Source organism: Mustela lutreola, chromosome 2, assembly GCF_030435805.1.
Source record: "Mustela lutreola isolate mMusLut2 chromosome 2, mMusLut2.pri, whole genome shotgun sequence".
Lineage (NCBI taxonomy): Eukaryota > Metazoa > Chordata > Mammalia > Carnivora > Mustelidae > Mustela > Mustela lutreola.
The window spans coordinates 153,267,909-153,294,244 of record NC_081291.1 but is presented as its reverse complement, the minus strand read 5'-3'; the positions used below and the strand labels follow the sequence as shown (position 1 = coordinate 153,294,244).

At 34.4% G+C, this 26,336-nt stretch overlaps 1 pseudogene; it reads right to left on the bottom strand.

The window, feature by feature from the left end:
* Nucleotides 1-18,375: 18,375 nt before the first annotated feature.
* LOC131826090 (U4 spliceosomal RNA) lies at nt 18,376-18,528 on the bottom strand (annotated as a pseudogene).
* Between the last annotated feature and the right edge of the window lie 7,808 nt (nt 18,529-26,336).

Genomic DNA, 26,336 nt, shown 5'->3' with positions numbered 1-26,336 from the left:
GGAAGAGCAGAAGGAAAGGGAGAGACTCTCAAGCGGACTCCTCTCCACACCCCACACCCACGCCCGCCCCCAAGCTGAGAGCTCAATGTGGAATTCCATCTGACAACCATGAGATCATGATCTGAGCCAAAATCAAGAATCTGATGCTCAACTGACTGAGCCACCCAGGCACCCCAATTGCTAAGATAAGGTGTCATGGTGTATTATCTGTCTTCTATAATGCTGATTCATTTTTTTCCCAAGATTTTCCTTATAATGTTTAATCTATGATCATTCATATAATTAGTATGATTGAAGAATACTAATCCAAATATATTTTGGAACTATCTTGGTTAGATTTGATATCAGGGTAATGCCAGCCTTATAAAACTAGTTGGAAATTTTTTCAAAAAACATTTATATTTTCAAGTATTTCATAGAATGAGAGAATTGGACATAGAAGTTATCTTTGCCTGAAATTTCCTTTGTAGGAAGGATTTTTAAATTATAAATTAATTCACTTTAATAGATTTAGGACTTTAAAAAAATAAGTAGCAAAATGGTTAAGTTCAAACATATCAATAATTACATTACACATAGATAGACTAAATACTCCAACTATAATGTAGAGATATTTGGACAGCATAGTAAAGCAATTCCCAAGGTAAAGCATCTATAAGAAATGCACTTTATTGGGGGACACCTGGGTGACTGTCAGTTAAGCATCCAACTCTTTTTTTTTTTTATGATTTTTATTTATTTGATAGAGGAGAGAGAAAGAGCATGGGGCAGGAAGGGGGTAGGGAGGGAGGGAGTCTGCTTCTCAGAGGGAGAAGCAGACTCCCTGCAGAGCAGGTAGTCTTGATTTCAGCTCAGGTCATGATCTCAGGGTTGTGGCATCAAGCCCCACATTAAGCTCCACACTAAGCATGTAGTCTCCTTGTCCTTCTCCCTCTGCTCCTCCTGTGCTCTCTGACAAATTAATTAGTTAGTTAAAAATTTTAATAAAAAGAAATGCACTTCATTGGATATGGGGGTAGGGAGTATCTATAAGTGAATGAATACGAGGTTTCTTTAATGGTGAAGAAAATGTTCTAAAATTAGATTATCATGATAGTTATATAACTATAAATATACTAAAATTCATTGAAATGTGTACTTAAAATGGATACATTTTATAGTATGTAAATTATATCTTAATAAATGTATTTTAAAAAGTGAAATCCATATTAAATACATAGAAATATTGGTTAAAATTGAGGTATAAAAAAAGTATATCAAACAAAACAGACTGCTAAATTGTCTATACTTCTATAACAAAATCTCTTATTCGAAGAGTTGTCATTTTTCCATTTTTCAAATATCTAAAAATTTAACCAATGCAGAAATCACTTGTGATGAACCACTACAGTGAAACAATATGCAAATATAAGAAAGAGACTTATAGAATACTAATGCTTATTTTTTTTTAATTTTTTATTTTTTATAAACATATATTTTTATCCCCAGGGGTACAGGTCTGTGAATCACCAGGTTTACACACTTCACAGCACTCACCCAAGCACATACCCTCCCCAATGTCCATAATCCCACCCACTTCTCCCAAACCCCCTCCCCCCAGCAACCCTCAGTTTGTTTTGTGAGATTAAGAGTCACTTATGGTTTGTCTCCCTCCCAATCCCATCTTGTTTCATTTATTCTTCTCCTACCCACTTAAGCCCCCATGTTGCTTATTTTTTAATGTTGTATTTAATGAGAAGTCAGATTTGCCTATATTATGGGATTCCTTTTTTTTCATTAAAATTAAGTTATTTTGTATCAATCTTAAAAAATAAAACTCCTTATTCCCACTTGAACCCTATCATTATCAGTTTGTTTGGTTGGCATTCCTTTCGGCATCAAAATAAGAAAACTGACATATAAATAAGAGCAATTGGTCAGGTTGATGAACTGATAATTGATATGGACTATAAATTAAAACAGTTGAATATTACAGATATTTTATATAACCAAAATATAAATATAAACTTAGCAGTAGAAAATAAATACAATCATAATTTTTGATACAAAATTATCAGTAATTATCTCTTTGTAGAACATATTAATAATGTTTTTAGCATTTTTCATTTAACATGTAAAATTAAAATTTAAAACAAAAGAAGATAACATTAAATAAGTCTTTAGGAGGAACATTTTAGTTGCCTTAAAAATTACAGAATAACCATATATCTCATCTTCCAGAAATATTTATAATCTAAGCTCATTAATTTATTCAGCAAGAATATACCTTAATGTTTCATGTGAGAGCTATCCATGTTTCATCATCTTTCTTTAACATCTATTATTTTATCTGAAGTGCTGGTATGTACTAAAGTAGAATTGGTATGCTTGAGCAGTAGGGATAGGTGTTTGTTTTTGAGACTTATGAAATCATTATTATTCCAAAATACATCTTTGTGACCTTGTCTAAACAGTCATGTTTATCAATCAAGTAATCAACATTCATTCTCAGCTACCACTGTCTTTTTCTGGATCTCCATTAATGTGGGAATTATATTCATAACTAGGTCTTCAGGCCTCTAACATTGATTTTTCTCATTTTCAAAGATTATTGCAAGGATTAAACAATAAGTAAGCAAGGAAGACTATTTGTTAAATAAGAATTAAGTTTTAAAAGAATTTAAGATATGAAGGTTAAAAGGGTACAAATTTCATTCCCCAGGCTAAGAACATGAAAAATATGCGATATCTTATTTTAGACCTCCATTGCTAACATGATCTCCAAGAAACTAGGAAGAAATTTATGAACTAAAATATAAAATCTTGGTAAAATGGAACTCTAAAATAATAAAAGATGTCAACATCCCACAGAACAGGAAGAAATGAACTAGTAAATCTCAAATACTAGTTAAAATGTAAATTTCTATTCTCAAAATTGTGTTCTGGGTTATTTTTAAAAAGAAAGCAAGGACAATTATGTAGCCTGAATTTATATGAATTAATGCAGGAGCTCCAGGCATACTACTTTAGGTTTTTTAGAAAAAAGGGGTGTTAGCTGATGTATATTGCTATAGTAAAATGCAACCCTGAGCTACTGAGTTATCCTTTTTTCTACTGAATGACTAAAATTATTTTTTTAAAGATTCTATTTATTTATTTGACAGACAGAGATCACAAGTAAGCAGAGAGACAGGCAGAGAGAAAGGAGGAAGCAGTCTTCCTTGCTGAGCAGAGAGCCTGATGTGGGGCTCTATCCCAGAACCCTGGGATCATGACCTGAGCCGAAGGCAGAGGCTTTAACCCACTGAACCACCCAGGTGCCCTGACTAAAATTTTTATTATGATGATATATATATACATTTTCTATTTATACCATACACTGATATTTTGTCTAGTTATTTTGGGTTCAACATTCATTTTCTGTTTATTGCCGTCCACCTTGTCTACTTTTTCAAATCAAGACTGAGGCTAACTTAGAGTTAATAATCTTACATGGGGGATAAGGGGGAAAAATCTTTATCTTATGCTTAGGATGTTTCCAGTGTCCTTACCTGAATCATATTTGGAGTGTGTGTGTGTGTGTGTGTGTGTGTGAGAGTGTGTGATCAAAACAGATGGAGTCATAAAAAATCCTTAACTGTTACTTAGTTTCAAATGATTATTAAAATTGATTTAGCATGAATTACATTATTAAAGCTATCTCAATATTTTAAAACTTTAATTTTTAGAGAGTGTTTGTTCACACTAAAATGGAAAGGAAGAGAGGTATAGAGATTTGCCCTCCCCCACCCACACATAGGCTCCACTACTATTAACATCACTCACCAGAATGGTACATTTTGTACCAAGAATGAACCTACATTGACACTTCACAATCACTCCAGAGTCCATAGTTTACGTTACACTTTTCTCATGGCATTGTATGTTCTATGGGTTTGAAAAAAATGTGTAATGACCTATATCCATCATTATAATATCATGCAGAGTATTTTCACTGTCCTAAAAATTATCAGTGCTCTGCCAATTCATCTCTCCCCTTTTTTACTCCTCATAATCACTGATCTAATTCTCTATAGTTTTACCTTTTCTACAATGTCTTATAGTTGGAATTGTACAGCATACAGCCTTTTCAAATTAGAGTTTTTCACTTAGTAAGGTGCATTTCAGGTTCCTCCATGTCTTTTCCTGACTTGATAGCTCATTTCTTTGTAGTGTTGAATAATATTCCATTGTATGGATTTCCCACAGTGTATTTATCCGTTCACCTACTGCAGGAAATTATTGCTTCCAAGTTTGAACAATTATGAAAAAAGGTACTACACACATCCTTGTGCAAGTTTTTGTGTAGACATAAGTATTTACCTCAGTTGGGTAAATACCAAGGAGCATGACTGTTGGGAGTGTGTGGTTTGAAGTGTGTGGTTTTGTAAGAAACCCCCAAACTTTCTTCCAAAATGGCTGTACCATTTTGCATTACAACCAGAATGTATGAGTTCCTGTTGCTTCACAGCCTCCACAGCATTTGATTTTGTCAGTGTCTCAATTTCGGCCAGTTTAATAGACGTGTAGTGGCAGATCTCACTCTAAAAAAATTTTAAAAAAAAGCTCTTTATGGGGTTTATACTGACAACTTTTTCTTGTTTCCCTTTTCTTTCTGTCATATTTCACAATTAATTCAAAATCCATATACACATTCCCAATGTCTGACAAAGTAAGATCAAGTAGCTTGGGCTATGGAATACCTTCAAGAATATACAGACTCAGGGGCGCCTGGGCGACTCAGTGCATTAAGTCTCTGCCTTCAGCTCAGGTCATGATCCCAGGGTCCTGGGATTGAGCCCCACATCAGGCTCTCTCCTCCACAGGGAGCCTGCTTCTTCCTCTCTCTCTCTCTCTCTCTATGCCTGCCTCTCTGCCCACTTGTGCTCTCTGTCAAATAAATAAATAAAATTTAAAAATATATATACAGACTCAGTTTCTTGGTAACTCTATTGCCTGAATTACTTTATCCCTCTAATACTTTGTGTCTTGATCTTTAAAATGGGGATACTGATAGAATCTACCTCAAAAGTAATCTGAATAAAATACATAATAAAACGAGAAGAAAAGGCAGTGTTCATTAGCTATTTGTATCATGACTGCTTAATATATTAAAACTATGCAATAAATTCTTTATATCACATAACAAAAATAATGTCTTATATAATGGGCATATTGGTTAGTTAATGGATTGGTTGATAATAGTTCTTTGAAATCAAGAATTGAGGTTTTATTTCTCTTTTTAAATTCAATATCCCACAGTTTTGGGAAAACACAAAGTACAAGGTGAATGGATATGTGCATACAGAACTGAAATAGTTATCAGATTTTCAAAGTTGATGTCAAACATAATTAATTTAGTCCACATGAACTATAAATAATAGTTTTGTCTTTAATTTTTAATATTCTGAGTATTTTTCATGTAATATAATTACTTATATTGAGTTAAACATAGTTTCTGCTATTAGTTGATGCTATCATAAGAGTCATTACTGAAATTAGATATACAAAGCAGCAGAATTTTCTTTTCTATGACTGGGAATGTTCCATTATCATATAATAACACTAAATGAAATAGTCTGAAAAGCTCAATAGTTATTTTAAATAAGATACACATACTCTGGGATAAAAATTATCTTTAAGTTGTCTTCTACTTATGCTTAAACCTGCTCATTCACCTTTCAGCAAGCCCTAAGGCAAAGATGGTTCTACCCTTCAGGTTCATTTCATAGAATAATGAAAACTCACAGTCCTATAGAAGAAATAAAAGAATCTAAAAAATAAGTAAAATACAACATGATGAAATTCATTATAAATTTTATACAACAGGATCTCCAATGTTGTGCTGAAAGTTCTGGAAGAGATTTGAAATCATATCTTTGAGGAGAGTGCTGAATATTTTTTTGTTCAATCAAATTATTATTATTATGGTCTTTAAAGTATTCTCTGTGTGTGTAGTTATCATATTAGTTTTCTATAAACTTGAAATTTAGTGAAGTTATGTACAGTTAGTTTTGCTTCCATCACACTTGATTGAGCTTCATTGACCTTACAGTCAGTCCAACATAGAACCACAGGTAAGAAGTTGTCTAAAAACAAAATAACCACAAGTTAAGCCATTCAAGAAAATGTTAAATATTTTAGGTTTCATTAATAATATCTAAAAATATGTGACTATATTAAAAGACACTGCATACAGGTAATTTTAAAAATATAAAATGGACAGAAACATGAATTTTTAAAAATCCATTCTTATTTTTGTTGCCATTGTTAGTTTATTTTTAGTATAGCTGACACACAGTATATTACTTTCAGATATACAACTTAGTGATTTGACAAATCTACCCATTATCCTATATTCACATAATGCTATATTCAGTATACCCATTATGCTGTATTCACCACTATGCTTAGTGATTTGACAAATTTACCCTTAATATATTATACCATCTGCTCTGTGACATCACTATTACTTATCATTGACTGTATTTCTTATACCATGCTTTTTATTTCCATGACTTAATCATTCTATAATTAGCAGCCAATACCACCCACTTCCCCTTACATCATTTTTGCCCAATCTTCTACCCATTTCCCCTCTGACAACTGTTAGTTTTCTGTATTTATAGGTCTGATTCTGTTTCTTTTTTATTCATTTTTTAAGATTCCACTTATGAGTGGAGTAACTTGGTGTTTGTCTTTCTGATTCTGACTTATATCACTTAGTGTATCACCCTCTAGGTCCATCCATGTTGTTTCAAATGGCACAGTTCCAACCTTTTTGTGGCTAAGTAATATTCTACTCTGTGTGTGTGTGTGTGTGTGTGTGTGTGTGTGTGTACACCACTTTTTATCCTTTCATATATCGATAGACACTTAAGTTGCTTCCATATCTTGGCTATTACAAATAATGCTGCAATAAACCATAGGGGAACACACATTTTTTTTCAAATTAGCATTTTTATATTATTTGAGTAAATACCCAGTAGTGGGATTACTATGTCATACAGTAATTTTATTCTTTAATTTTTTGAGGAAACTCCATACTGTCTTCCACAGTGACTGAACCAATTTACATTCCCACCAACAGAACACAAAGGTTCCTTTTTCTCCACATCCTCACCAGCAGGTGTTATTTCTTGTCATTGTGATTTTAACCATTTTCACTAGTGTAAGGTGATAACATTGTGGTTTGGATTTGCATTTACCTAGTGGTTAGTGAGGCTGAGCACCTTTCCATGTATCTGTTGGCCATCTGTATATCTTCTTTGGAAAAATGTCTACTTAGGTCTTCTGCCCATTTTTTAATCAGATTGTTTTGTTGGTGTTGAGTTGTATTGTTCCTTTATGTATTTAGGATATTAACCCCTTATTGGATGTATCATTTCAAATATATTCTCCCATTCAGTAAGTTGTCTTTCTTGTTAATCATTTTTTTTTTTTTTTGCAGAAGCTTTTTATTTTGGTGTAATGTCATTACTTTATCTTTGCTTTGATTTCACTTGACAGAGGAAACATCTAGAAGAATGTTGCTATGACCAATGTCAGAGAAATTACTGCTTGTGATCTCTTCTAGGATTTTTATGGTTTCAGGTGTCACATTTTAGGTCTTTAATCCATTTTGAGTTTATTTTTGTATATGGTGTTAGAAACAGCTCCAGTATCATTCTTTGGCATACACTTGTCCAATTTTCCCAATACCATTTGAAAAGACTGTCTTCTCCTTGTATATTCTTGCCTCATTTGTTATAGATTAATTGGCCATGTAACTGTGGGTTTATTTCTGGAGTCTCTATTCTGTTCCATTGACCTAGGTATCTGTTTTTATGTCAGTACCATACTATTTTGATTTCTACAGCCTTGTAGTATATCTTAAGTCTTGTATTGCGATACCTCTAGCTTTGCTCATCTTTTACAAGATGCTTTGGCTATTCAGAGTCTTGTGTGGTTCCCTACAAATTTCAGTATTATTTGTTCTTTTTTGGGGAAAAATGCTGCTGCTATGTCAATAAGGAATGCATTGCATCTGTAGATTGCTTTGGGTAGTATGGACACTTAATATTTATTTCCCAATTCGTGAGCATAGAATATCTTTCCATTTGTTTGTGTCATCTACAATTCCTTTCATTGGTGTTTTATAATTTTCAAAGTACAGGTCTTATGCCTCTCTGGTTAAATTTATTCCTACATATTTTAATCTTTATGGTGCAATCATAAATGGTGTTTTTAGAATTTCCTTCTGCTACTTCAGTATTAGTGTATAGAAATCCTACTGATTTCTAGGTATTAATTTTGTATCCAGCCACTTTACTGAATTTGTTATTTTTGGTAGATATTTTTGGTGCAGTCATTAGGATTTTCTGTATATAGTATCATGTCATCTGCAAATAGTAACAGTTTAAATTCTTCTTTACCAATATAGATGCCTCATTTCTTTTTCTTATGATTGCTATTGCTAGGACTTCCAGGACTATGTTGAATAAAAGTGGCAAGAGTGGATATCCTTGTCTTGTTCCTGACCTTAGAGGGAAAGCTCTGTTTTTCACCATTGAGTATGAAGTTAGCTGTGGGTTTTCATATATGGCTTTTATTATGTTGAAGTATATTCCCTTTGTTGAGAGTTTTTTTTTTTATCATAAATGGATGTTGTATTTTGTTAAATGCCTTTTCTATATCTATTGAGATGATTATATGGTTTTTATGTTTCATTTTGTTGATATGGTATATGACATAGATTTGTGAATACTGGATCATCTTATATCCCTGGAATAAATTCCACCTGATGGTGCTGACTTTTTAATTTATTGTTGTATACTGTTTACTAACATTTTGTTGAGAATTTTTGCATGTGTGTTCATCATGGGTATTCTATACTTTTGGGGGGACGTGTGTGTGTGTGTGTGTGTGTGTGTGTGTATTTGAGTGCGCATGCGCACACTTTGGTGTCTTTACTTTTTTTTTTTTTTTAAGATTTTATTTATTTATTTGACAGAGAGAGATCACAAGTAGGCAGAGAGAGAGAGGAGGAAGCAGGCTCCCTGCTGAGCAGAGAGCCCGATGCGGGATTCGATCCCAGGACCCTGAGATCATGACCTGAGCTGAAGGCAGCGGCTTAACCCACTGAGCCACCCAGGCGCCCTGGTGTCTTTTAACATTAGCATAATTCTGGCGTCATGGAGTATATTTAGAAGCTTTCCATCCTCTGGGCACCTGGGTGGCTCAGTGGTTTAAGCCTCTGCCTTCAGCTCAGGTCCTGATCCCAGGGTCCTGGGATTGAGCACCACATTGGGCTTTCTGCTCAGCAGGGAGCCTGCTTTCCTTCTTCTCTCTGCCTGCCTCTCTGCCTACTTGTGATCTCTGTCAAATAAATAAATAAAATCTTAAAAAAAGAAGAAGAAGAAGAAGAAGAAGAAGAAGAAGAAGAAGAAGCAGCAGCTTTCCATCCTCTTCTAATTTTTTGAGTAGTTTGAGTAGAAAAGGTACTAACTATTCTTTAAATGTCTGGTAGAATTTGCTTTTGAATACCTCTGGTCCTGCACTTTAATGTTGTAGTAGTTTTTTTGATTACCAATTCAATTTTGTTACTTGTAATTTTTCTGTTTAGACTTCCTATTTCTTCTTGGTTCAGTGTTGGAAAATTGTATGTTTCTAGGAATTTAACCATTTCCTCTAGGTTGTCCAGTTTGTTGGAGTATAGTTTTTTATAATATTTTTATAATCCTTTTTATTTCTGTGATGTCAGTTGTTTTTTCCTCATTCCTCATTTTATTTATCCAGGTCCTTTCTCTTTTTTTTTTATTCTCTTTTTTTTTTTTATTGATGAGTCTGGCTAAGTGTTTGTTAATTTTGTTTATTTCTGGTTTTATTAATTTCCTCTTTTTCTGGTTTTATTGATTTCCTTTTTTTTTTTTTTTTTTTTAGTCTTTATATCATTAATACTACTACACCTTTTATGATTTCCTTTCTTTTACTCATCTTGGGCTTGTTCTTTTTCTACTTTCTTTAGGTGTAAGTTTAAATAGCTTATTTGAACTATTCTTTTTTCTTGAGGTATGTCTGTATCCCTACACACTTCCCTCTTAGAATTGCTTTTGCTATGTCTCAAATATTTTGTGCCATTTTTTCATTTTCATTTATTTGCATGTATTTTTAAAATTTATTTCTTGATTGCTTTGTTGAATCATTGATTGTTCACATTGTTTAATCGTGTTTGTATTTTTTTCCTTCTTTTTGTGATTTACTTCTACTTTCATATTGTTGTGATCAGAAAATAATGCATGGCATGATTTCAATCTTCTTTAAGTTTATTGAGTCTTCTTGTTTTATGGTCTAATATGTGATGTATTCAGGAGCATGTCCCATGTTCACTAGAAAGTAATGTGTATTCTGGTTTTATATTTTGAGTGGATTATTCTTTATGTATTTATTATGTCCATCAAATCCAATGTGCCATCAAACAGGTTTCCTCATTGATTTTCTGTCTGGATGATCTATTCATTGATGTACGTGGGGGTGTTAAAGTCTTTTACTATTATTGTTTTACCATTAATTATTCTTCATGCCCATTAATATTTGCTTTATGTATTTAGGTATTCTAGTGTAGGGTGCATAGATATTTATAATGGTGGTATCTTTTTTTGGATTGATACCTTTATCATTTTGTAATGTCCTTCTTTTTCTCTTATTTTTTTTTTTAAAGATTTTATTTATTTATTTGACAGACGGAGATCACAAGCAGGCAGAGAAGCAGACAGAGAAAGAGGAGGAAGCAGGCTCCCTGTTGAGCAGAGAGCCCGATGTGGGGCTCGATCCCAGAACCCTGGGATCATGACCTGAGCCGAAGGCAGAGGCCTCAACCCACTGAGCCACCCAGGCGCCCCTTTCTTTTTCTCTTATTACATTCTCAGTTTTAGACTCTATTTTGTCTGTAGAAGTATTGCTACCCCAGCTTTTTTTTTTTTTTCTAATTCCATTTGCATGGAAATATCCATCCTTTCACTTTCACGCCATATGTATCTTTAGTTTGAGTTGAGTCTCTTATAGGCAGCATATAGGTGGATCTTGTTTTATAATCCATTCCACCTGTGTCTTTTCATTGGAGTATTTAGTCCATGTATATTCAAAGTAATTATTGGTAGGTATGTACTTGATGCCATTTTTAATATGTGTTTTCTTATTGGCTTTGCAGTATTTCTTTGCTCCTTTCCTCTCTTGCTTTTTCTTTTTGGTTGATAAGCTTCTCTAGTGTTAGCTTTGGCATTCCTTCTCTTTACTTTTTGTGTATATAACACAGGTTTTGGATTTGTGGGTTACCATGAGGTTCATTTATAACATCCTATTTAAACAGCAGTCTATATTTCTTTGGTAGTCATTTCAGTTCAAACACATTCTAGGGGGAAAAAATAAGAAAAAGAAGAAAGCTTGTTTTATTTTTCATCTTCTCTTTTCACTATCTTTTCCATGCTTTGTGTACAAGTTGTCATATATATAAGTTTCCTTCCTTATATTAGGGAAGTTGTCAGTTATTTCTTCAAATAAATTTTCTATATCTTTCTCTTCTTCTCCTTTTGGGACCCTATACTGTGAATGTTTGTTCAATTGATGTTGCTCAAGATACCTCCTAATCTATCCTCACTTAAAAAAAAAATTCTCTTTTTGCTGTGCAGCTTGAGGGCTTCCCATTACCCTTCCTGAGTGCTGACACAGTCTTCTACATCCTCTAATATACTGTTGATTCCCTCTAGTGTGTGTGTACTTGATTTTAGTTATTGTATTCTCCAGCTCTGATTGGGTCTTATAATATATTCAATCTCTTTTTTCAAAGTCTCATCTGTTTCACTTAGTTCTTTTCCTGAGGATTTTTCTTGTTCTTTCTTGTGGATCATACTCTTCTGTCTCCCCATTTTGCTGCCTTTGGATTAGACAAAATGGCTACTTCTAAGTTTGAAAAAGGACTCTTGTTCATTGTGTACTCTATGGAGGCTGTGTATGCTTAGTGACTTTTGCTGGGTGCTGGAACTATGACTGTATATGCTAGTTGCTCTTTAAACCACAGTTTCTTACCTGTGAGAGAACTAAAGAAAAGAACTAAAAGAAAAATGAAAAGAAAAGGAAAATGAGTAGGAAAAAATCAGAAAGGGGAAATATTCAAATTAAAAAAAAAAAAAAATAGAAGGGCGCCTGGGTGGCTCAGTGGTTTAAACCTCTGCCTTCGGCTCAGGTCATGATCTCAGGATCCTGGGATCAAGCCCCATATCGGTCTCTCTGCTCAGCGGGGAGCCTGCTTCCCCCACTCTCTCTCTGCCTGCCTCTCTGCCTACTTCTGCTCTCTGTCAAATAAATAAATAAAATCTTAAAAAAAATAGAGATAATTTAATGGGAAAAAAAAAAAAAAAGGTGCACAGTCTGAAGTGGGCTTGCCAACCCTCACTGAGGTTGTAACCTAACTGTGGTCTGGACCCTGCTCTGATCTGGACTTTTAAAGTAAAGGTGGAGAGAGTGTGCCCATAGCTCCTTTGTCCTTTGTTGTTGTTTTTTTTTTTTTTTCTGTGTCCTAGTGTGACTAAAAGGCTGATGTGGGCTTGGGGATTCTGAGTACAAGCTCCCTGGTGAGGACCAGACCTGCCAGTTATGATGTTGAGACCACCCTGTTTTGGCATCCAGATTCTTTTCCAGTCTGGGCTTAAAGGAATAGTGGGAAAGAGCATTGCCACTACTTCTTGATTCTTCTAAGCCCCAGCTTTTTTCCTGTGTCCCAGCCTGATGAGGGCTGTTCTGGGCTCATGAATTGTAGGCTTACTGATGTTGCAAGCTCCCAGTGACAACCAGACCTGCCTGTTTTAGTGTCTAGACCTTGCTCTGTTCTAGGATTTTGAAATGCAGTGGGAACATAAACCATGTCTTTCTTCAGTCCCTCTAAGCTGGAGAGTGTTCCAGCAGCTTCTTGGCCCCTTGACAGAGTTCTAGTATGGTCTCTGTTCTGTGCTACCTGTATTTTTTTTTTTTAAACCATAGCTATTTTTAGCTATTTTTATTTAAAACCATAGGTTGTTTTTTTTTTTTCTTTTTCTGTGCCCAAGGACAAATGGACTTTGTTCCCAGTTCCTCAGTACTATCTGCCTACAGCTGCCATTCACAGTGTTGGGGGTGAAAGTCCCCCCCTGCCCCAATGTCTTCATCTCTCTTGATGTTCTTTTGCCATTCTGTCTTTGGTTGTTTGGTAGCTGTTCAGTCAATCCTCAGGGTTTCTTCAGGAGGAATTGATGTACTAATAGGTATAATTTGGTGATGCTTTGTGGAGGGGGTGATTTCAGGGTCTTCTTAGGTTGCCATCTTAGATCAGAACTCTCTTATTTTTGCTTTCTTTTATTATTATTTGATCTAAATCTACATGAATTTTATAGAGGATGTCTTTTTCTATCTCAGAGATAGAAATGATAGATAAGAAAGGGCATAAATTCTTTGCTATTTCTTCTGTTGAGAAATTCAAACTATTTCATTTCTCCTTGGATCTGATTGGCCTTGTGACAAGTTTTTACTAATAGGATACAGCAGAAGAGATACTATGTAATTTCTGAGGCGGAATTTCAAGAGATTTGCATCTTCTACCTTCACAACTTAGAATATTTCCATTTAGAACAATCATGCAATGAAAAAAAACAAGGTGAAGAAGAGATCATATGAAAGGAGGAAAGGCATGTCGTCCAGCCCCAGCTAAGCCCCTAGCCTACAGCAACTGCTAACCATGTCATTTTGCTACCTTGAATGTTTTACCCCAATCAAGCCTCCAGCTGAAGACAGTCTCAGACAAGACCATGGGAAATAAAAAATATATACAGCTGATCCAAGTCAACCTAAAAAATCATAAATGATAATACTTATTTTAAGCCACTAAGTTTTGGGCTAGTTTGCTATGTGGCAATAGTCAAAAGAAGATACAAATTATTTTTTTTTTTAATTTTTCTATTTCTTGTCATAGAATAGTTTCTTCTCCTGCATCTTCTTTTATTTTTAAGGTGCTACCTTTATTGCTGATTCAATAGTGCATTTTCCCACTGGTACCCATGTGTGAGTATACATACAAATGTGTACCTGTGCAGACATAATCATTATTTAATCCTTAAATAATAGTTCATGTTTCATAAAAACTAAACCTTTTAGGTTGCAGTATCTCGCTACCAGTTTCCTCTCCTCTGTTTCTACTTTTCTTAATGCTATAAAGTTAAAATACATTTTTTTGAAAATTAATTTAGGGAGCCCGAGTATGGTGAGTACAATATTTTCTGAAGACTTCTGGGTTTTTCTGTAGATAGAGATTGAGAAACTCTGACCAGAAGACTGAGAGTGGATGACTGGCATATTATGTTCTTACATTCTTTGTTCTGTTTCATTATAGCAAGGATGAGTATGCCTCTGTTTTTGTTGGTAGTGGAAACTCAGGTCAAAATTTATTCCATATCCTAGCCACCATAGCTTAATAGTAATTATATCCTTATAGATATGTTGGTATTAAGTAGGGGCTGTCATTCAGATAAGCTTTTTTAAAGGGTGGTGGAATTGTGAAATTGTGCACACACACACACACACACACACACACGAACATACACACACATGTGTGTGTTTCTGCCCCCTGGGTCTGCACACAAAGCTCCTAAATATCTTGGAATTTCCTGGGTAAGAGTAAGAAATTTATTTTTGTTTTAATGAAGTGATTCTTAATGAGTTCCTGGATAGTTTCAAGATGGGGGCTTGTCACCAGGAAGTCTAAGTCATTATTAAAGGCTTGGAACTTGCAGCCCTGCCACCATTCTCTGAAAAGGGAGGGAGGCTGGAGATTGAATTTAATGATTAATTACGCCTACATGGTAAGGTTTCCATAAAAATCAAAAAGTATGGGGTTTGGTGTTTCCAGGTTGGTGAACACACCTGCAGGAGAGGAGGGTGGCACCCCAACTCCACAGCAATCTAAGTCCCTGCTCTTGGGACCTTTCCAGACTTTTCCTTATGTATCTAGCTCTTAATCTCACTGTTCCTTTATATCCTTTATGATATAATAAACCTGAAAACATAAGTAAATATTTCCCTGAGTTCTGTGTACTATTCTATTTAATGATGGCATCTAGGGAAGGGGTCATGGGAATGTGGACTTGGAACTGATATCTGAAGTAGGTTAGGAAGGCAGTCTTGAGAGCCCCTCATCTGTGGGGTCTGCACTGACTCTCACTGGTGTCAGAAATGATTTGTAGAACACCAGCTTGTATCACAGAGAATTGCCTCATGTGTGTGAGGGGGAAATCCACATATTTGATATCAAAAGTATTGTGAGTGAGAAGTAAAGTAGTGAATTTTCCCTCTAGATAGGAATTCATAATAAACTTTCCTAAATCTAGCCATTAAGTGTCATATACAATTCCATCCAACGAATTGATATCATTTAATTCTCAAATAAGCTCTATGTCTGCATCTAAAGATGAATTTGTTTTTGTATTAACACTGATGTGAGTACATTTTAAAAAGAACTAATCACAATGCCAGTATTTCTTATTGAATTGATATACAAGCAGAAAATTTACCTACTAAAAGAAAAATCAAATAGAGTTTGGGAACTTTTTTTTTAACAAATACTGAGAAAAGAAGCCCAATACTGACATTTTGGTCAAACCATAGTCATTATCATATGTTTCAATAAAGAGCAATAGATTTCATGATTTAAATATTACGAAGTGATTTCCATAAGTTGGTATGGACTAAATAAGCATTAATTATGTTAAACTTTGCATATTTCTGTGTGTGTTCTTGTGCACTTAGGAATATGAATGAAATATGCATACAACAACACAAATATAACAGAAGGGAAAATTGTCTTATATTTCATTATGTATAGAAAAAATGTAGTTCTGAACTTGTATAATGATACAAAGTATATTCTATTTTCAAAATATACCTACATCTGTGATATATACTACAAAAGAAACTGCAAAATGTATAGAGTATTTTCAGTCTAAGATGATTCTGCCTGCAGTATTATCCTCACTTGAAAGGGCAACTAGGCCTTTGCTTAATAAGGCTTTAAACCTTCTCTGTCTCAAATCTTTAATAATATTAAGCTAGCACTTGAACACTGAAATTCACCATATCATTAGTACCAGTTAGAATATTCCAGAAGACTCTTTACAATCAACAAACACAAAATCTAACATCTTCTCCAGGAATAATTCTAAGACCACATACTAAGAGAGTGCTTGCCTCTTTGTAAGCCAGGAAGAGTTGTAATGTGACAATTTTTTTATTGATACAGTGTGTTTCTTACTAATGGACAATAGCAACCTTAGCTACTTCTCTTTTGCACCTCCATATTCTTTCCTAGTGTCTATCACCAAGTCAATTATATTTTGTTCAGGGGGGATATGACACCCAGTTAATTATTTCCTTCATCAAGTTTTATTATAGGTTCATTATATGCAGATCACTGAGATGCTTTATTTATAGGAGTAGAGAGATGGAATGGTAGCAGCTCTGTTCTTGAGGCATACATGATTGGACCATTTTCTACCAACCTACTCTGTGTGATTCCAATGCTTATGAATTCTTTCATCCCTAGTTCAGATTCTACTTTTCTAGAACATTCTAACTTACTCAATATTCCCTGCATCTAAACTTTTCTTCCCATACAGATGGAGACACATATTTAGGTACAGATTACAGATTGATATCCATATAATAAATAATTTGTTCTTACAAATTACAGAAAGATGCATTTACCATTTTTTAATGAAAGTGTATCCCTAAAAGAAAAAAATGTAATATTTACTTATGCCAACCCTCAGGATATACATTCTCCTAGTGTTTTATCACATCATAGTGAAAGAAAAAATCAGTGAAACACAGTTTTAATATCTCTCCCTATGATGACTTTAACAAATAATTAGATGTGAAATCAATGTGTTTGGTATTGGCCTTTGTACTCAATGGTATGAAAGAACATTGAAACCCTGAAGTGTGTTATCTACTTAATTCATCTACTCTTCATCGTACATAATTTTTAACTTCAAAACATGCAATATTTTATACAATGTTTACTTTCTAAATAATGTGTTATTTCTCTGCATTATTGTTTCCTGGGGACAGTTTGAAACAAAATTACAAAGTTTGATAGCAGCAGAATATTTTGCAGAGAAGTTTCTAAAATCTAACTTTAATTGTTGAGTCTGGCATTGCCCCAAGGAGCTCTTTATAAGTTGATAAGCAGGCAGTGGGTGAGTGACATGGAATACCAGCATGTTTGAAGATAAAAGGACATCCTTTGCAAGTCAAATGAGAATAACCTATTTACAATTTCATTTTTACTTCTCCACAGATGATTTGGAGGTTTTGTAAGTATAAAACAAGGGGGGAAAGCTTCCATTTAACCTTCAGTGTCAAACAATAAAAGAAGCATTATCTTTAAATAGGTCCTTCTGTATCTCCTATCATTTGAAATGTATTAAAATTTAAAAAAAAATAGCACTGATGTTAGCAATAGTAAAATATCCTTTCCTTTCTAAATTCAACTCGCTATAAGCTTCAGATATTTTTGCTTTAGTGAACTATAGTTAGGCTTTTTGGAGTTATTTTATCTTATTTCCTATATGTGTGTGTGTGTGTGTGTGCAGTACCCTCCTCCCTTGGTTTATGTATTTGGACAATGCAAACAATTTGAAATATTTTCTTATAGCATACTCTGTCCAAAAAGTAATCCTTTGTGTTTTATGTGTGGCGGTCTCCTGTAAGGAAACAATAACATATATGCCAAACAACATTTGATTTGTTACCCAAATCATTGAAGGTGTTTGTATGTGTAACTGGGGAAGTCAAGCATTGTGACACAGTTCAGTGACAAGTACAAGGATTCATAAAAAGGAATGACAGCAAAAAAATAATCAAAAATCTAATACTAACGGGGCTTTTTTTTTTTTTTTTGAGGTATTTCCTTCAAATAGAAATCCCTTCAAAAGCTTATTCTTTAGCCTCTGCTTGGACACTCTAAGTGTAGGAATTTCAATATTTTCTTGCCAGTATTTCCCTTATGAAGGTCATACTTATCATTAGAATTTCCTTTTTATTGATTCCATTCTTTAATATAAGGTAATATTAATCTCTATATGGAGTATTAATATGTGTGTTAATGCTAACCAACTACTATCCCATTTGTTTTGTTAATTTTTCATGATAGATACACCTAAACTCAGTCATTCTCATATTTTATTATTACAATGAAGTTAAAGAACATTTCAGGGAAAATAAAAAATTTCTACCACCCCAAATTATTTTACCCCTGTGTATTTCCTTTTTTTTTTTAATTTATTTTGCCTCTAAGCTAGAAAAAAATCTGTTTTGTAATTTCTTCCACTTTTAATTGTCTGTTCTATAGATGAAGAAAATGTATAGTCTTTTTCCAAATTATTTTTCAATTAGCAATAATCGCGCCTCGGATAAACCTCATTGGCTATGATACTGCAACTGCGCAAAGCTCCAAATTATTTTTCAAATATTTAACATAGTTATATTCCTTGACTGATAGTCCCATATGTAGGTCTATAATATCAGGTGACAAGTAGAGATTAGTCAAATATGATTTCAGAATGCTTCATGTTCCTGGTTGATCTCCTTTGTATATGCTCTAGTTACTCAACTATAAAAAGCCAGTCAAAAGGGAAATAGTGTCTGGTTGTGGCCTGGTGACCACATATAATTTGAGGAGGGTATTACCTACATTTTTGTTAACACAACTTGCATCTGTATTTATTTATGTGCCCATCTGATTCCTGAGGGTTTTTTTTTTAAGCTTTCAGGTAGCATCCTTTTCTTTCTTTTTTAAATATAAATATCTGTCAATTCAGTTTGTACCCCTATTTGCTATAATAAACCTCTATTGTGGATGCCTAATTTCAGAACTGTATACCTTGTTTTTACAGTTTATCTTTTAGCTACCATTTCAGTTTACTTATTGATATTAGGGAATCTTGATCTCCATTTTAACTGCACTTTATAATTTTGTATCTCTGTTTTCATTCAAATAGTCTATTAAAGTTTTGTCTATACAGTGCTGAAGAGAATGTAAAAAAAAAAAAAAAATTACACTTGCTAATGGCACTATACCAAAGGAGAGAAACTCCATCAATCACTATTATTTGGATGTCATCCCTCTTATGCATGTTTGTGTCGGCTGACACACCAAACTGTATTAGACACTACTGAATTAGCTTATCTAGTAAAAGTTAGAAATATAGTAATTTAGAAGGACCATTTTCTTGATGAAATCTGTGATAGAGTTAAGTAAATACTATTTTCTTTTTAATTTTTACCTTCTGGATATTTAGAATTTTATTGGGTAGATTGACAGATTATAGTGCTTGTTAAGTAAGAAAATTGTTAAGTCATGAGTGTTCACAGAGGACTTTATTCTTACTCTTCCTCCTCCTCCTCATCATCATTGAACCCTTATAGTACTGAAATTCTGTTAAATGCTTTGAGTGAATGTTCTATTGCTCTTAAGAGTAATCCTGTAAGAATCTCACTTATCTCAACAACAAGAAAATTAAAGATATATTTATGGTTATTAGCCACTAAGAGACATAGGTCTGAAGCCACATTTGTTCTCTTCTGACAATGTTGGTGTTTTGGAACCTTTCAAAAATTAACAAAAAAAAATGTCTTCCCTTAGCTTTGCTCTAATGAGTCACTTGATTCTTCTTAAAAATGCTATTATTTTCCCAATGTATTATGCAATAAACAGATCTTATACTCATGAATATCCATACTGTATGGATAGGGATTCTGCTTGATTTTACATATCCAAACAGCTAGGGGACATGATCTTTGAAACAGTGGGTTGATGTTAAACTCCATTTGAGTATGGCCTGGTAAGAGCTACAAGGCAGGGTGGCATAATGTTATCTTTGGTCTATTTGTTTTCCTTTCAGAAAAAATTAAAAAACACTCCAAAACAATTTAATTAGTACTGTCCATTCTACTCTCAGTTTGAGACAGTCAAATGTCTTGCATCTATGTTTGTATGATTTTGGTTATGTTACCTCATTCTTTCACAGATATGTAAAAAGAGCTATCAGAAATATTTTATAAAGTATTAAAGTCATCTGTCCCCTTCTCCTGTTGAGAGGGAGCACTATTTATTGGAATAATCTGTGCATTGAGTTAATAGTGTCCTGGTATGAGTCTGAAAGACCCTCCATGTGGACTATCATCTAATGTCTGCATAATGTACAACAAACACTACACATTTGTAATATGGGCAGGAGAAAGATGATGTGAAATGTTAAAAAAATATTTTGTAGAAAATAATCAGAGATAATGTTTACCTAAATACCATTATTCTTATTAGTCTTTCTTTGGTCTTTGTGTATATGCATAAAACTAAAATGTCTTATTTCCTTAATTTTGGTCATTGCAAAGGAGAAAATAGAGTAGTTGTTGAAAAGTTATCAAAAGTGTGGATTTCGGTGACAGATTATCTCAGATTCAAGTCTTGTTTTTTCTGCTTATTGACTCTTTGACTTGTGAAAATTATGTGGATTCTCCATTTTATCCATTCATAAAATGATTATTATAATGCCTAGCTTTAGCAATTTTATGTTGAATTAGATAAAATAATACATGTGTTAGCAAGTATTTGTCAGGAACTTATGAGCCAGATACTGTGCTAATATTTGGATTATAGAATTTCTGGAAGAAATATTTTCATATCCTTCTTTTATATTTTCCTAAATATAAATTCTCAAAATTAGAATATCAGTTTAAAAACTTTATGTTACCAATCAGTAAAAGACTTGTAATTTCCAGAAAAATTATAGCGATGTTTACTGCTACTAGAAATGTGCTCTAAATTTTCCTTTCCTGTGTATTATTTTCCCAAAATTGATTTTTTTAAAGATTTTATTTATTTATTTGACACTCAGAGATCACAAGTAGACAGAGAGGCAGGCAGAGAGAGAGGAGGAAGCAGGCTCCCCGCTGAGCAGAGAGCCGGATGTGGGGCTTGACCCCAGGACCTTGGGATCATGACCTGAGCCAAAAGCAGAGGCTTTAACCCACTGAGCCACCCAGCCACCCTGATATTTTAAAGATTTTATTTGAGAGAGAGCATGAGTGGGGCAGGGGGAAAGGGAGATGTAGACTCCCCCGACACAGGGTCTAATCCCAGAACCCTAAGATTATGACCTCAGGCATAGTCAGACATTTAATCAACTTGGCAAGGGTATTACCTACATTTTTGAGCCATCCAGGTGCCCCTATTTGCTTATTTAATAAGCTAATAACTTTGCCTCATTGCTGCTTTAATTTGAATTCTAAACTTTTATTAAGTTTGAGCTTTTTTCCTTTGCATTAAAATACATGAAATTTTTTCTTAGGTAAATCATAGTTTCATGCCCTATTCTTATTTAAGCAGAGGCAATAGAAATTACCACAGAATTTAAAGCTAAAGGACTAGTTACTTAATTAGGAAGATCAAATTAGCTTCCTTACCCATAGAAAGAATTTTTTTACAAGAGGCAAAAAATCTCTTACAAGGTGGTGGAAATGAATTTCTTAGGCCAGTTCCTGGGCTTCTTCTTGGAATAATATTTTAGCTAGTGACTCAAGGTATTCTCATATTCTCCTGAAGGTCTCAGAGATTCCTACAACATCTTTTAAAAGTTTAAATTTGTTTTTGATTTTTCAAATTTCCATTTGGCAATGACAAACTTTTCCAATAAAGAATATTATTGATGATTGTTACTAGAATTCTTGTTAAACTGTGTTAAAATGTAAATGAAGTTAATATGTCAAATTGACAGTCATCACCTTATGCTAAATTCTGACCCTTCCCCTAACTGCCTGTCTTTGGTCAATTTATATGACCTCTCCATACCTTGAAGGATTCTTCTCAAGAATATCTTAAGTTTCTGTGAAGACTAGTTAATGTACATAAATGGTTTCTCACTGTTTGGAGTATACTAAGCACTCAATAAGTTTCACTTTAAATCAAAATATATTGGGGTACCTGAGTGGCTCAGTGGGTTAAGCCTCTGCCTTCAGCTCAGGTCATGATCCCAGGGTCCTGGAATCGAGCCCCTCATCGTGCTCTCTGCTCAGCAGGGAGTCTGCTTCCTCCTCTCTCTCTCTCTGCCTGCCTCTGCCTACTTGTGATCTCTGTCTGTCAAATAAATAAAATCTTTAAAAAAATCAAAATATACAATAGATATTTATGCATTTTTACTTAATGACTTTCATTTCAAAGCACTTGCATAGGAAAAATGCTCCTGCAAGCAATTGACTGGGATTAGAAAATCAATCTAAAGTGTTTAAGAATATAAATTTTATTGGTTTCTTTCAGAACCAAGTTGCTGGAACAATTCTTGTGAAGCTTCCAGAATGAACACACCTTTAACAACACCCTGCTTTTAGACTTCTGATCTCCAAAACTGTAAGAAAACAAATTTGTGTTAAGTCCCTATGTTTGTGGTTTCTGTAGTACAGAAGCAAGGGGCACGTAACTCAGTATCCAGGTCAGCCTAACCCAGTATCCAGCTAACTGGGTCAGCTTGACAAATTACTTGACTATTTGTGCTTATTAAGCAATTGCTGATCTTATTTACTAGAAGTCCTCAGTTTTCTGCCCCTGTACAAGTTTACAAGTTCCTCTTGTCCTGTGGGGATCACCTTTAATCACAGCTCATCCTATAAGCTTTTCTTGACTGCCTTAATCTTGATCAACCAATATCACTATTGCCAATATAACACTGACAGGCTCAATCCACTGGTGTTTAATAAAATTTAGCCCTATTCTATTACATTGTATCTCTTTGATCACAGCTTCACTTTCAGACTTTTACTTACTTCAACCTTCTCACCAGATAGAGTGCTGAGCATGCCTCATGCACACTGGTATGCCTTCCTCTAGGCATTGTCTCCCATGCACAGGATGGAGGGTTTTAAATTTAGTAAGAGTTCCATGCCTAGGACCTCTCAAAAACATAACCATAATACTGGAAATATTCACTGCACAGTTCAAAATTACTAAGGCGATGGGAAGAAATAAGATGATTATTTTAGAAAAAATTCAGTTATAAGAGAGGAAAAATACTATTCTCCTCTTTCTGGAAGAGGAAATTCCCTAGTTAAAGGATCCTCACAAAGCAACATTATCTATGTTTACTAAAATGGAAAAATAAATCATCTGATGGACATATTTATCTGTGACAGCATTTGATTTTTGACCCCTATGGTTCTTATTAAAATTTAATTAAATTACTTTATAAGAGCTACAAATTTATTATGAATTTAAGGTGAAATGAAAATAGAATATTTTTACACAGATATAATTTTGGGGAGATATCCCATTATGGGAAAAGAAATACAATACTCTAAATTATTTAGGCATTAGAAAATCCATTTATATAAATAAAATTAAATGCAACCAAAACATAGTTTAATTAGCATACTTGATGCTCTCCATGTTCTCTATTTTATTACAGCTGGGCCTTGGTTCTAAAAAATAGTAAAATAAGGGCACCTGGGTGGCTGCGTGGGTTAAAGCCTCTGCCTTCGGCTCAGGTCATGATCCCAGGGTGCTGGGATAGAGCCCTGCATCAGGCTCTCTGCTCAGCAGGGAGCCTGCTTCCTTCTCACTCTCTGACTGCTTCTCTGCCTACTTATGCTGTCAAATAAATCAATAAAATCTTTAAAAAATAGATAAAAATGGTAAAATAAATTTATTATTTGCCAGGGAATTGTCTACTTGGCATCTAACTTTTATTAGAACAAACATTGTAACAAGCATTAGAAGTGATGCATTTAGTTTTGTTTTTGAAATATCTGTAAAACCACAGATTCTTAAGCTCTGTGGGTTATTGGAAAGCAAATGGAAAAAATGAAGACCTTTAACAGTATTTTTTTAGGATATTATTCATTTAGTTGTGTGTGTGTGTGTGAGAGAGAGAGAGAGAGAGCAAGCACCAGCATTAGGAGAAGTAGGCTCCCTGCTGGTCAAGGAGCCCAATGTGGGACTCAATTCCAGGACCCTGGAATCATGACCTGAGCCGAAGGCAGATGCTTAACAGATTGAGCCATCCAGGTATCCCTAAATAACAGCATTTCTTAAGACTGGAGTGATTTTGACTCAAGAAGTTTACTCAAAATTTAGTTGAAATATTCTTTCTGATAAACAGATCAAAATACCTATGGCTTTCTTTACTATCCGTATATAAGCCCCAGCCATTACACAATACTTAATTTCCAAGGTTAATCTATATAATTATATAAAATGTACTCATTAAATAAAAGTTTGTATATAGGATTTACCTAGTCAACTCCCTCAGTTCACTTAAAATATGGCTTGGTTGTTTACAGATGCATTATTTCCTACTATAATTTTCCAATTGTGTACAGAAGATTAAAATATATAGGGTTTTTTTAAGATTTTTATTTATTTATTTGATAGAGAGAGATCACAAGTAGGCAGAGAGGCAGGCAGAGAGAGAGGGGGAAGCAGGCTCCCCGCTGAGCAGAGAGCCCGATGTGGGGCTCGATCCCAGGACCCTGAGATCATGACCTGAGCTGAAGGCAGAGCCTTAAACCACTGAGCCACCCAGGCACCCCTATAGGGTTTTAATACACTGGAAATTGCTGTGCACTTGGCATACTGATTAAACATGCTTCATACTGATTTAAAATAATTTTACATAAAGCAGCCAGTATTTTTTAAATGTCATTAGAGATCAAAATACAAATACTGATCCAATTTTTTAGGAATTCTATGGAAAACTTTGTAAGAACTGAACATTCTGTATTTCTTTTCACTCTTACAAGTACCTAAAAATATTTCAGATTAACATTTTTATTTTTATTTTTTTAAATATTTTACTTATTTATTTGACAGAGATCACAAATAGGCAGAGAGGCAGGCAGAGAGAGGAGGAATCAGGCTCCCTGCTAAGTAAGCAAAGAGCCAAATGTGGGGCTGGATTCCAGGATCCTAGGATCATGACCTGAGCCGAAGGCAGAGGCTTTAACCCATTGGGCCACCAGGCACCCCACAGATTAACATTTTCAAGTATCAACTATCATCCCCGTGTACTACACCACAATCTTTATCTTTTCAGAATTAAAATTATGGTGACACAAGTAATTCAATTCTCTAAGGAACCAGGGCAAGAAAGGAGGGCATTTTTGATAAAATATTACTGTATATTTGTTTATTGTTAAAAAGGAGATAGCATGCACAAAATGGAGTCATTTGTGCTAAACCCATGTCACCAAACCAGGACTTAGTTTGAATCTCTTTCAGGAGTAGAATCTTTTTTTTTTTTTTTTTTTTTTTTTTAAAGATTTTATTTATTTGACAGAGAGAGATCACAAGTAGGCAGAGAGGCAGGCAGAGAGAGAGAGAGAGAGGAGGAAGCAGGCTCCCTGCTAAGCAGAGAGCCCGATGTGGGACTCGATCCCAGGACCCTGAGATCATGACCTGAGCCACCCAGGCGCCCCTCAGGAGTAGAATCTTAAACCAGTCCATCTAAAATTACCTGGTCAGGACTAGTGAGGCCCTATGCCTGATGGACCCTCTGTTGTCTCCCAATGGAAGTTGACCTTGTCTGATAGATCACTCCCTTCTGCCTATAAGTCTTTCATTTTGTAAAGCTCTTCCCGGTTCCTTTCTATTTGCCAGACGGGATGCTGCCCGATTCATGAATCTTTGAGTAAAGCCAATAAGATCTTTAAAATTTACAGTTGATTTTGTTTTCTAACATTATTAGTAAACAAAATTATGAACAAATGACAAATGTCAATATATATCACATATTCAATAAGAAGTTTAAAGAAATTGGTCCTTTTCTATCTTCTGCTCCTCCTATGTTTTTATGTATCTTTCAAATGGGAAATTAAGTTTATGTTCAGGAGCTTCCTGAGCCTCAAAGAAGTTTTGATTAGACCCACTACCATTACATAGAATGGATTTATTTACAAATAATGTCATGATTGACAATGTAGGGACAGAAAAGCTTTCCTTTCTTCCCTATGTCCTTTGGTTTATCTGATAATTAATTTAAGATAAATAGGACAAAAACAAACAAAAGCTTAATAACATGTATATCACCTGTGTACATGAGAGAGATCCAGGAAAACGAAATCATTCCCTAAAATGGCCAAAGCCAATACCATAAACATCACCTTCAGCCAAGGACAAAATATGCTGGGGGTGGGGAGTCAGTTAAAGGAGGTTAGGAGGAACAGCACAGCAGACAAGGGAAAGGTTATTATGCAGATTTGAGGTCAGTTGTCTT